The following is a 12,355-nucleotide window of genomic DNA, read 5'->3' as shown; positions in this document are numbered from 1 at the left end:
CAGGGATCTGCTGACTGACAGAGATGTGAGGGAAGTAGAAACTAACCACTCCACCTACCCTTTTCGCTGGGCTCCAAGCCTCTTGGGAGTTGATCTCTGCTAATATCTTGATCCTTCTTCTGCTCTGCAACTTCTTCTCATGGAATCTCTGGTAGGTTCTGGCACTTTTTGCTCAGAATTACACCTAATCTATGTTTGTTTGTTTGTTTTCTTTTGCATCTAAAACTTTTCCTTCTTTCTGGGATAATCTGGCAGCTGCTGTCTCTAGTCAGCCACCTTGTCTCCCCTCTTTTGTTGTTCAAGCCACCCATTCTGTGTTTTTTGTTTGTTTGTTTGTTTTTATGGTAGCCTTAGCAAAGCAATACAATTTTCAACACTAAACCAAAGCCAATTCAATTTTAACTTTATAGGAACTAAAACAAATAATTTTTAAAAATTTACTCAGTGAACTACTTCAAATTGGGAACAAATGAACATATGACATATGAAAAGATAAGAAATGGATATTTAAATAAATATACCAGAACTTTGGAATTAATAATTTTTTTTCTTTGAACAATAAAACGGATACTCAAAACATGTTGGAACCTATTTTTATACTTAATTAGGCACTCAAGAAAATCAGTGTAGCTATATGATAGCTGCTCCATTTTTGTTTGTGTGTCTGTGTTGTTCAGCTTAGTGACTTAAACATTTTTTCGCTGTAATTGCTACAAGTTTTGTTGTTTCCAAGTATTGAATTCACTTCCAAGGGATGATGACTTTCTACCATGAACTTTGAAAGTAGTTCCAAAGAAAACTTCAAAAAGGTTTTGAGTGCTTAGGATCAATGTTGATCCAGTGGGCACCTTGACTTGTGACCTCCTGAAACCTGAAGCTGCTGTACCCACTGGCAGAATCTCCCATGTAGGGGTCCCTGGCTCTATTCTATTTCTTTTTGTAGTATGCTAGGTGCCGCTCCCTGCTACTGTTTTTCCCAGGGTTCATAGATTCATGGTGTCATTTGATTTTTGCTTTTCAAATATCTTAAAATATTTCTTTTGGCTGACCTTGTCTGGGTGTGCCTTATTTTAGCTGACTGTCAGCTGAACTCCCATGTGCAGGCTCTTTCTAATCTTCGTTATCCTCAGCCTTTGCTTTATTTGTTAGATCTTGGCTACCTATCTCTTCAAATTCCACCTCATTGGATTTGGTTCTTTTGTTTCAGCCAGTTAAGATTTCTTTTAGTCTCTGATACTATCAGTGAAAATGAAAGGGAGGCAATATAGAGTGGTAGTTAAATGAGAACCCTGTGGTTGGAGTCTGTGCTCAAATCTGAGCTTTGCTCCCCCTTGCCCCCTCCCCAACTATATGTGCTTTGAACTACTTACAACTCAGCCTCAGCTTCCTTCTTAAAATAGAGGTGTCAGTAGTCCTTGCATTGTTGCTCATTGTGAGATTAAATGAGATGATATGTGCAAAACTCTTAACAGAGAACCTGGTACACATTAAGCCCTCAGGAAATGTTAACTGATGCAAACCTAGAGCATCTATTTTCAAGAAGTAACAATGTGAATGCCTCAGCAACGGCTGACTTCTGTGCAAAAAATACATGATAGAAATCTAGTTGTCTCCGAAAATCTGTGAGTTGTTGCTTTATTTCAAAAGTAACATTAAGGTAGGTATTATATCTCTTATCTTTGAGGGAGGCCAAAACCAAAAGCAGGTGGTCTTGACTTGAGAAAGTTGCCCTGAAAATTACCCCTGCTCATTTCTCTCCCATGTTTTTTTCTTAATTGGAGTCTGAAGTCTCCACATGCATATGAGGCTATCCAAGATTTCATTTGATCCCATTTTGATAATAGAAACATGTAGAATTTGGGTGGGAGGAGCAGAAAGTAACTGAATGAATATCAACAATCTTAATTTGGTTGAGCTAAAAGCATCTGCAGCCACAGTTCCATTCAACCTCCAAGTTCTTTCATTCCTGAAGAACAGGATAATGTAAACCTAAAGGAAATAAATTCATTAAAACTCATTAGAAGTGCATTTTGGCATCTGTGAGACAACAAATTATAAATTCAATTCCTTTGGATCACTTTTTAAAGTTCTTCCTACCTACTGGTCTCAGAAAGGAGTCGCCATTGCTTGACATAAGAGAACACAAATACTGTGGAAGAAGCCTGTGGAAATGCTCAATGTGTCTGTCTTAACAGATCTTCTTGGTGGAATGAGTCATATTCTCACTCATTTTTAGTTACATTTATTGACCAATCTAAGAGTGTTACTTAAGATATATGAAAGACAGATGTTAAAGGCTAGACACCATTTTCTTTTAAATTTTTTTTTGAGAAATGCTTAATGCATATTCAATTTTACAATCCTCTTGTTTTCAACTACACCAAATTTCTGGTGTCCGAGCTAGAAAACCTCTGTAGAATTAGAAGAGCTGCAACTGTTACTTTGAACTTTTTTCTATGTAGATGGAGTTTCATTCACAACCAGATAAAGATATCTTTGTATCCTACTTATTGTAATAATAGACCGGATGGATTCTTGGTAAAACCTGAATATTTTTAAATGCTCTATATGTTCTAGCTCTAAATTGCATGTTTTAAGCATATTGCTTTGAAATCCTGAACAAAATGCATACTGAATTTTGATGTGTTCTAAAACAGTCATGAAAATTAACATCTTCCCTCAGCCCAGGGCCAAACAGATTTTTTTGCAGGGCCAAATTAGAATCTGCCTACAGGCTTCAGATAAAAAAAGGTAGCAAGCAGGCAACTTTTTAAAGTCAGAAAAGGCAAAGTAATCTTATATGGCTATCTTTTTTGGTAATCTAAGTAGCTGGGGAAAGGAATAATCTTTTAAATTAGGCTTAACCCTCCAGGGTATGTGAATGTTGGTAGATCTTTTCCAAGATGTAAGCAGGCATAATGGTACTTTCCATCCTTTAGGCAACAAATTGTTTTAATGTAAAAATATAAGTTACTGGAAGTGGAAATTGCAGGGCATGTTAACTAGGTACTCTTTTTAGATTTTTTTTTTTTAAGAATTCACATTTGAATAGATCTAGCTTCCATATTGGAACAGGAAGGTCAGAATCCAGAACCATGGATTACTGATTACAGATTAGTATTTCTATCTGCTTTGAAATTCCATATGTGAAATTAATATCTCATACCATAATAGAAAATAGATTGGTCACAATGATCAAGAAGCAATCCCCATGGCACCAGAAAGGAACGAGAGCATAGAACAGTCCAGAAAGAGGAGGTCTGGGAATAGGAGTATGTAAACTTGGAGACTCCATGATACAGAAATGTAAATATAGGTGCACAGAGCCAGGGACCAGTTCAACATTCAAGAGACATTTATGAACACCAACTACACACCCAGAGGTATGCTAAATGCTGAGGTTCAAATATGAATAAGACATTCTCTCTGCCCTCAAAGAGCTCAAACTCTGGTGAAAAAAACATTAGAAGATGAAGGAAATATGTCTAGAAGAGCTAATAAAAATAATAATCAGCAAACATTTTTTGAGTACTTAAGATGTTCTAATCACCATTTTCAACCTATTAGCATTTATTTTTCAATTGTGCAACAACTCAGTAAGTTAGGAACATTTATTATGTCTATGTTGCAATTAAGAGAACTGAGACTAGGGGAAGTTAATTTACTTACCTCACTTAGTAAGTAATTAAATTACCTTTACCAAGATCATAAAGGCAGTAATTGGTGCCACAGCCAAGAAAAGGAAAATAGAATAGGAACAGAAAGAGAAATAATATATAAATATATATATATATGTAATCATATATAATATGTATACATATATACAACCTCATGGTACTCACACACACACTCTGAATAAACTTTATTTGTTCCTGCTTCTCCAGTTTTCTGTATGCCATTACCATACATAGACCATACTTAATGAATTCTCTTGTTCTTTTTACCTATCCATTTATGAAGACCAGCTCAAATTCTACTTGTCATGAGCCCTTCTAGGAAGACACTTGGTAGAAATTCTCTCTCCCCACTCTAAAATGTCATCATTACCTTAATTTTTGCTCATTAGCCCTGCTGTCCTTAATTGGCAGGCATGAGTTTCATCTGTATTTACAGCCACTCCCCTCCCCACCGCTCACATCATTCCCCCCACCCTTCACCTTTCCCCCAACCCTGTCTGTGGAAAAATTGTCTTCCATGAAATCGATCCCTGGAACCAAAAAGGTTGGGGACCACTGCATTAACTCACAATTTATAGAGTATATTATTGTCACTTTTCTTGAACGTAGCAATTTAGAAAGTATTTCCCTTCAATGCTACACATACAAGGCACATAGTAAATGTTTCTTGATGGATCAATGAATAGATTGAAGCAAAGACACTCCTGTCATTCATGCACCATTGTTCCTTCTTACCAATGTCTGATGTGCCATTACTTCTCATGGTTCAATTAATATTTACAGTTCTAATCAGCGATTCTAAATGAAGTCTACTCTACTGTCTCCTGCTGATGGAAACCTTTCTTATGGAACTGACTGCTAGCATTATTTACTGATGGGTCTTTTGCTGGATCACTTCTTGGTTTATTGTGATTAGTTTGCTTCACTGTTTTATACCTTTTTTAGTCTGATGATTAATATTATATAAGAAGAGGCTGGAAGGGAATCAGCTAGCCAGCCAGGATGTTTCTCTCACAACATTTTATGATCCTTTACAAAGTTGCCAAAATGGGAATCATTCCTTTGCAGTTCTCTCATCAGATTACAGTTCTAATGCCTGGTGTGCCTGCCACACCCAAAGCCAGAGACCCTTGGAGTACATGGCTCCAGAGAAATAAGCCTGGCCCTGTAGGGTGGTCATTTTAAGTGACAGGGTAAGAAGGACTGAAGTCTCACTGCAGTATTCTTGGCTTCCTTTGAATACTTCCCCAGAGCAGCCACCCCCTAGAAGGCTAAGCTCTAAAGGGTTGGTAAAATACCCCAATTGTTCTCCATCACACTCCCTTTATTTATTGTGCTGACAAAGTCAAGTGATTCCACAAAGACATCATGTTGGCTGCAATTTCTACCCCCTCTCCCCAATCTTTGTATTTTCTGAGCTGCTTCAAATCTTTGAGGAGTGAGTCCTAGGGGAAACTAGAGTTCAGAATACTTAATCTAGCCAACTGGGGCTAGACAAAAAATATTAAATTATAATTATGTTATTCTTTGGTTGGAGCTAGCTAAATATGAGATTCTTTCTCTGGGAGTATCCAGATTATGGATATGGTGGACTGTTCTGGAATTTCATGATTTTCTTAGTGAAGGCCAATACCCCAGGAGTGCCAACTGTGAAGGATATTTATGATAAGGGTGCTCATGATCTAGTTTATCAAGAAAGATTTAGCATAAATCTTTCATTCACAATCCATATGTAAGGTAGAGTATAAGAAGTTTGAGAAACTGTATGTGTTAACTTTTGTTGATAAACATGCCCACTGGAATAAACGCTGAAGAAGGGGGCAATTTATGTGCTACTGGTTCTATAAAATACAAGGATCTCTATGGTTTATCTTAACTAATCTCCCCTCTGGTGGGTAAATTATGCTTGCTATTTATTGAGGGAAGAAAAATATTCTTTATATTCTCCTCAAAAATATCTCCTTTTTTTAAAAAAATAGATTTTATTGTGCATACAACATGACGCTATAGGACACTTACAGCTGGTAAAGTGGTTACTATAGTGAAACAAGTAAATGTGTTTGTCATTTCAAAATATCTCTTGAAGGGACTCTATTTGACTTAACTAGTAGTTCTATATCTGACAATTTTCAGGTTAATGCAAAAAACACAATTAGATAAATGTTTAGGGCACAAAAAAGAGGAAGAAACATTCTCTTTTTCCTTCCATCACCCTGTCTTCTTTGTCAATGCCAGATGACACAGTGAAGAGTTGCATAGAGAAAATAACTCTTAACATTTAACACTAACATATAGTAACCATATCACCAAATGCCACATAATGTATAAGAAACCAAAGGAAAAAAGAAAAGGGAGGTACTATTCCTGTCCCAAGTCTAATGGAATGAGTAGAAGGAAAAAAATGTACATGAAAGGATATAATAAGAACAGTAGACAAATTATTAGAAATCATAGTGGAAAAGTAATTATGTGAAAGGAAAGAAAGTTTCCACAAAAATACTATAAAATTTCAGGAAAAAATAATTTGTTAAAAGCTCAGAACAATTCATAAAATTGCATTATTTGCCTTATAAGAAAAGAAGCTTGCCAGTTTAATCCATAATGGTAGGACATGTGTTGTTTGTTAGCTTTTGTTTTTGTTTTTATGAGATAATGAATTGTACTCATCTCCCTTGTGATTTGGAGCATAAGGTTTCATATATGTGGGATGTAACAGTGGAGTAGAAATATTAGCTGTTCTAAATAGAGATCATCCTAGCAATGTTGGTCTCATTAGCTTAAAATGATAAATCCAAATCTAGAAATAGTGAAAAACATCTAACAAGGAAATGAAGCCAAGCAAAATTCCATTGAGATATATTCCTTTCGACCATTGATAGTAATTTGGAGAGCTGTAATAAAACACTATCTTGTTTCTATCAAGTGCCCTGATGTGATTCCTTATCGTGGTAAATATCTATAGATAGTCAAAGGTAGAAATAAGTCACAGATTTAAATGTTTTAAATTTGGAAAAGGAGAGTATTGTGAAGAAAAGTTTTCTAAAATCATCAAAGAAAGGATCTTTCAATCATAATTCAACAGAAAAATGGTTTCTAATCAGTCCCTTACAAACACATTGGTATATTAAATTTAAGTGGTAAATGCTATTAATAACCTTACCAAGCACCTAAATCCCAATTCTTTGGAACTTACAAGGTTTTCTCAAACCATTGAACAAAGCACACACATATTTGAGATTCTAGGTTTATGACAGTGTTCATAGTATGATACTGATGCTGTTTTCCCATCATCAATAATACATTCATTCATTCCTGCATTCTTCATGCATTTTGTACAGTGCTGTACTTCGGGATATAGACAGGAATATGGCACAGTCCCAGATTTCAAGAAATCACAACTTTTGGGAGAAGATGAGGTCATCACAGTTTTTGAAGAGCTTGTTTCTTTTCATTATATGTATTCAAAGTGTCGAGTGGTAGATAAGGTTTGGAGGATTGAAACCTTGGCTCTGAGTCTTTCTGGCAGTCAATAGCCATGTTCTAAGCAAAGCAGATTCCCATCAGTGAAATGAGATAGTAACTCACTTAATCCTCGTTGAGTTATCAGAATTACATGAACTAGTGCATGTGAATCACTTAGCACAGTGCCTGGTACATTCAAATTGATTTAAAAAGTTTGTTATTATCATCATTATGTCATTTGAATCTGGACAAGAATTTCTTTCTCTTTTTGCTTAGAAAGATGTTAAGCAACTTATTTATGAATATACAGATCATGGGTAGAAATACTGGAACCCAAACTTAGGTTTCAGTGCTGAGTGATTAACATGCTCAGTATTTTTCTATCTACTACATCAGATCTTTTCTGAAAAAGATTAATTTCTATAAATTCCTTGAAAGGGTAATGTTTATTAATATGGTAAAATCATTCATGCAGTTTTTTCTAAGTCTCCTTTACTCTGGCCTGTTTTTCTAAATCTTCTATAAGAATTGTTTCTTTCACTCTTTCACAGAAATATTTATAATATTGCAGCATGATACTTTTTACTAAATGATGCCTAATTACAGGAGAAGTTATTCAGTTTTCCCCAACCAATTATCACCACATTATGAACCCATCAACTTTAGAACCTTGATTAACTCTTATTTTGTAGCTACTAAGCATAGTTGTTGTTGTTGTTATTCTTAAAAATAAGATGTTAAGTATGTAGTAAAGCTTTGTCAGTTCCATTTTCAGACTAGAGTATTGTTTTGTTTTTTTTTAACTGCTAAGTTATATACTCCATTGGAAATCCATTACCATAGCAGGTTTTTCTAGGCAAATAACACACCAGAGGGAAGTTTGGCTTTGAGTTTTCTTCTTTCTGACTTAGTTTATTCTTTGGTTGCTAATTTGCATTTTTCTCTGAAGAAGATTATACTTATAATGCATAAGCAAAAGCGTAAAGCACAACCTCCTCCCCCAACAGAAAGTATGACCTTGGACAAAGCACTAATTTCTGTAAATGTTGTATAAAGGAATAATAATTCCCATTGTAAAGCTCTGTTTTGCAGATAGAATGTGATGATGTGCTGGAGTTAGCCAATTGTTAATGATTTAGGAATTCTGCAAGCCAGTTGTTAAAATCTTGGTAGTTTAAAATTGGCTATGGAGGTAGTATTTACACCATGGAAATCAACAATTACTGCAAATTAGAGCTTTCATTTTCCCTCCCAGACAGTGGATTTACCAGCACATCATTGAATAATCCTTGTAAACCATTTAGCAAAGTTCCAGGTCCATATTAAGAATTGGAAATTTTTAGTTCTTAGGAGTATGATTATGATGTTAATTCAGAAATCTGCATAGAAGTGTTTTTCTTAGTTACCTCTCCAAAAGCTTGTACCAATTTATACCTTTATGCTAACAATAAAGATGCCAAGATGTTTGTGTTAAGAAATCTGCCTTTCAGTAGTAGCTCAATAGAATAAATTTGAGAAATATGTAGAGTTTCATGGGAGGAAACGTCTCATTAGTTGATAGCCAAGATGCTTTAATGAAAGAGAGGTGCAGAAATGCTGAAGGCTGCAGGTCATTGTAAACTTCTTGTTTTGTTCTTCCTCTTTGGTGGCAGTATACAAAACATTCCATGAATTAATCTGGGCTTACATAAAAAATAAATATTTTCTAAGCATAATATGCTATCTCATCTCTATGTTTGTTCATCTGTTGCCTTCTATTTCTTGTGTTTCTTCTGTGGAATGAAATTTGCTTACCTGGAAGTAAAGTGTTTGAAAATCATGTACAAATTCAAAATGTGTTTTTAATGATAAGGTCCTTGGCTTGGCTCTGAAAAGAGCCTCCATATATCAAATACCTTTATGACTCTGTCTGCCACTTGATCTGGACATTGGAAAAGCAGGATTCCAGGCAGAGGGAGCGGTTTCCCAAACCTCACTTGTGCAAGTGATTAGAAGCGGCTGTTTGAATGCACATTTCAGCTGGTGAACTCAGAAATGGGCCACATGTTTCAGTGGGACTGCTTCTACTAGGTAGGTGTGGGAGTCTGCCGCAGTCAAATAACAGATGTTGGGGATAGAAAACTACTTATTTAGATATTCATATAAAATAGGGATATTTTATATAGGTTATAGAGGACAAATTAAAAATATTGAAATATGTTGAAGGAATACAGTTACATATTTATAGTCGGTATCGACAAAAAAATAAATTCTGACCAAGGTAATTTTATTTTTTGATTAAATGTTCAAGGAAGTTATTATTCAGATCCAATAAGATGTCATTTTCCTAACATCTTATTGGTGCAATTATTTTATCTTACAAAACACATCTAATGTACAAAATAAATGTATACTGTATAAATATATATATATATATTCTGATGGTGATTTTTCTGATAATAAATGTTTTATAACTCATTGTAAAAATTGAAGAAGAGAAATGTACATTTAAATGTAATCGTTTAGACTTTTAAAAATAGTTAAATAAATGTAAACTCATATGAATATAAGCAATCATATATTTATTGTTCATTTGCTTGTTTATGTATTTAGTTTAAATATAGGGTCATCTTGTTCTAAGAGTTTGCTTCTTCATTTAATATAGCTTGGTTATTATTCCATGTCTGCACACATAGACCTATTTCATTATTTTTAATGTTTGTATAATTCTGCTGTTTGCATGTGCTATAATTTGTATAACTAATTCATGATTGGAAATGTAGGAGTTTGTAATTAACATCAAAAACAATGGCCATTCATATGTATACCTCTATAATCTATAAATATTTATTTATGAATATTTCTATAGAGTATATACCCAGAAGCACATAGCTTCTTGCCATTTTAAATTTTCAAAATAACCCTGCAAGGTAAGGTTACTATTATTACAGTCATTTTACTGCTGAGTTGAGTAAAGAATAAAAAGGTTAAATCACCTATCCAAAGTCATGCAACTAGTAAGTAGAAGACCAAGACTGAGTACTCATACTGTACCTGCACAATCTGACTACAGAGCAATATACTAAGCTGTCCTGTTATTTATGTCCTGTTATTTCATTTACTCACATATTTTAACATTTATGAAATAGGAATCCAACTCCTCATTAATACCATCTTAGAATTGTTGTCAGCCAGAAAAACAACATGACATAAATATCTTTGCTAACATATGTGCAATAATGCCCATTCAGTTGTTATTTCTGGTTACATGACTGGATACCTGTGACCTTTTAATAAAGCATTTAAGGACTGTTGAAGGCAGGAATATGCATCCTGGTTGTTTTCTGAAACGTTTCTATTGATATCTTCATTTAAATAAAAAAGAAGCACCGGTAACAAAACTTGTCAAATGGGTGTCAAAAGTCTGGAGAAACTCATACAGATGATAGTAAAGAATTCTATGAAGAAATATTGCGTCACCAACAATCTATAACAAACTGCCATAGACTGGGTGGCTTCTAAACAACAGAAATTTATTTCTCATGGTACTGGTGACTACGACATCTAAGAACAAGGTTCTGGCAGATTTGGAGCCTGATTAGGGTCTACTTCCTGGGATTTCTCTGGGCTTCCTTTTACAAGGGCACTAATCACATTCATGAGAGCTCTGCCCTTATGATCTAATGGGGGCCCCACCTCCAAACACCATTATACTGGGGATCATAGGTTTTCACATATGAATTTTGGGGGACATAAACATTCACTAAATAATAAATCTCAACCAATTGGTTTAATTACATTAATTTATATGTTGGTTTAATTTGTACGTTTGTTTATTTACATAACAGTGATAAATGATAAAGACCAGGTCTAAATCTAAAAGATCTCTTTGGGTAAGTAAAAATAAAAATAATAAATGACAAGAAAATGTTGTACATAGTATAATTCACATTTTTTTCTTTCTCTTAGAGTTATATAATATAAAGTTGCTTATCACAATTGATGGCTTTTTAGATTCAGTAAAATATATTACTATTTATTTTATGGAGTTGTTATAAGAATGGCTATAAATGCTTAGAATGGTGCCTAGCATGTGATGAGTATTTGATAGATGATAGTTATTAAAAACATTTAATAGAAATTGCAAATTTTCTTCTAAAAAGGGTGAACCAATTTATTTAACAATTTTATCATAGTAATTTATAAGCTAGAACATAATTTGGTATAATTTTCATCAAAGAAAACAAAGTTATTATCTTAAAGCTATCATATGTGACCACGTATCTTCTGTACAGATAAAAGAGGATAGTTAAATTTGCTAAAAACTTAAAAGAAAAAAAAAAACACCTTTCACAGAGTCTCATAATCACTTAATCCTACCATTTTCTCATATAAATGTTTAAAATTTCTGAATTTCATATAAAAATGAAGATTGTACTTTCTCCAATGACTCTTTTACTAGTAGGTAATTATTATTATTCAACACATGAATTATGCAGTTTGTTTCTTACTATCAGTGGGGGATTGGTTTCAGGAAACCCTGCAGATACCAAAATTCATGAATGCTCAGATTCTTTATATAAAATGGTGCAGTATGTATATAACCTATGCATAGCCTCCTTTCTACTTTAAATCATTTCTAAATTACTTATATAATAATACCTAATACAATGTAAATGGTATGTAAATAGTTGTGATATTGTATTATTTAGGGGATAATGAAAAGATAAACATGTCTGTACATATTCAGTATAGATGTAACCATCATTTTTTTTTTCCTGAATATTTTCAATCTGTAGTTGGTTGAATCCACGGATGCAGAACCTCTGGATACTGAGGGCTGAATGCATATTAAAAATTGATAAGAACAGATACTACACTTGACCTTAGCCAAAAGGCTGAGAAGCAATTAAAAATTAAGAAAATATTGAAGGATGCACATATTTAAAAAAGTAGTAAGAACATAGTATATAACTGAATTCAAGAGTATTTTTGATATAATTAAAATATATATATAATTAAAATTAATCAGCTTTCTGTGCAATGTTTTTCTTTTCTTGAGAACTTGTTTATTTATTCAGTTTCCTTATCAATGCAAACTTGACATTACACTTTGACTTTAAGACATTAGAATCATTACTCCCTCCTTAATTTCTTACTTCAGATATAAGGGGGTTAAATCACTCTAGGCAGAAATTAGAAAAATAAAAGCAGTTTCTATAAGGAGATAACAAAAA

At 33.8% G+C, this 12,355-nt stretch overlaps 1 non-coding gene across 1 annotated transcript; it reads right to left on the bottom strand.

Annotated features, from left to right (window-relative positions):
• Nucleotides 1-11,839: 11,839 nt before the first annotated feature.
• On the bottom strand, nucleotides 11,840-12,028 carry LOC142874125 (U2 spliceosomal RNA). The gene has a single exon (XR_012921955.1). It is a non-coding gene; the product is annotated as a U2 spliceosomal RNA (small nuclear RNA).
• Nucleotides 12,029-12,355: the final 327 nt, after the last annotated feature.

This window comes from Microcebus murinus, chromosome 11 (genome assembly GCF_040939455.1).
Source record: "Microcebus murinus isolate Inina chromosome 11, M.murinus_Inina_mat1.0, whole genome shotgun sequence".
In the NCBI taxonomy this organism is placed as follows: Eukaryota; Metazoa; Chordata; class Mammalia; order Primates; family Cheirogaleidae; genus Microcebus; species Microcebus murinus.
Note: the sequence above shows the minus strand (reverse complement) of the source record. Positions and strands in the feature narration are given on the sequence as shown.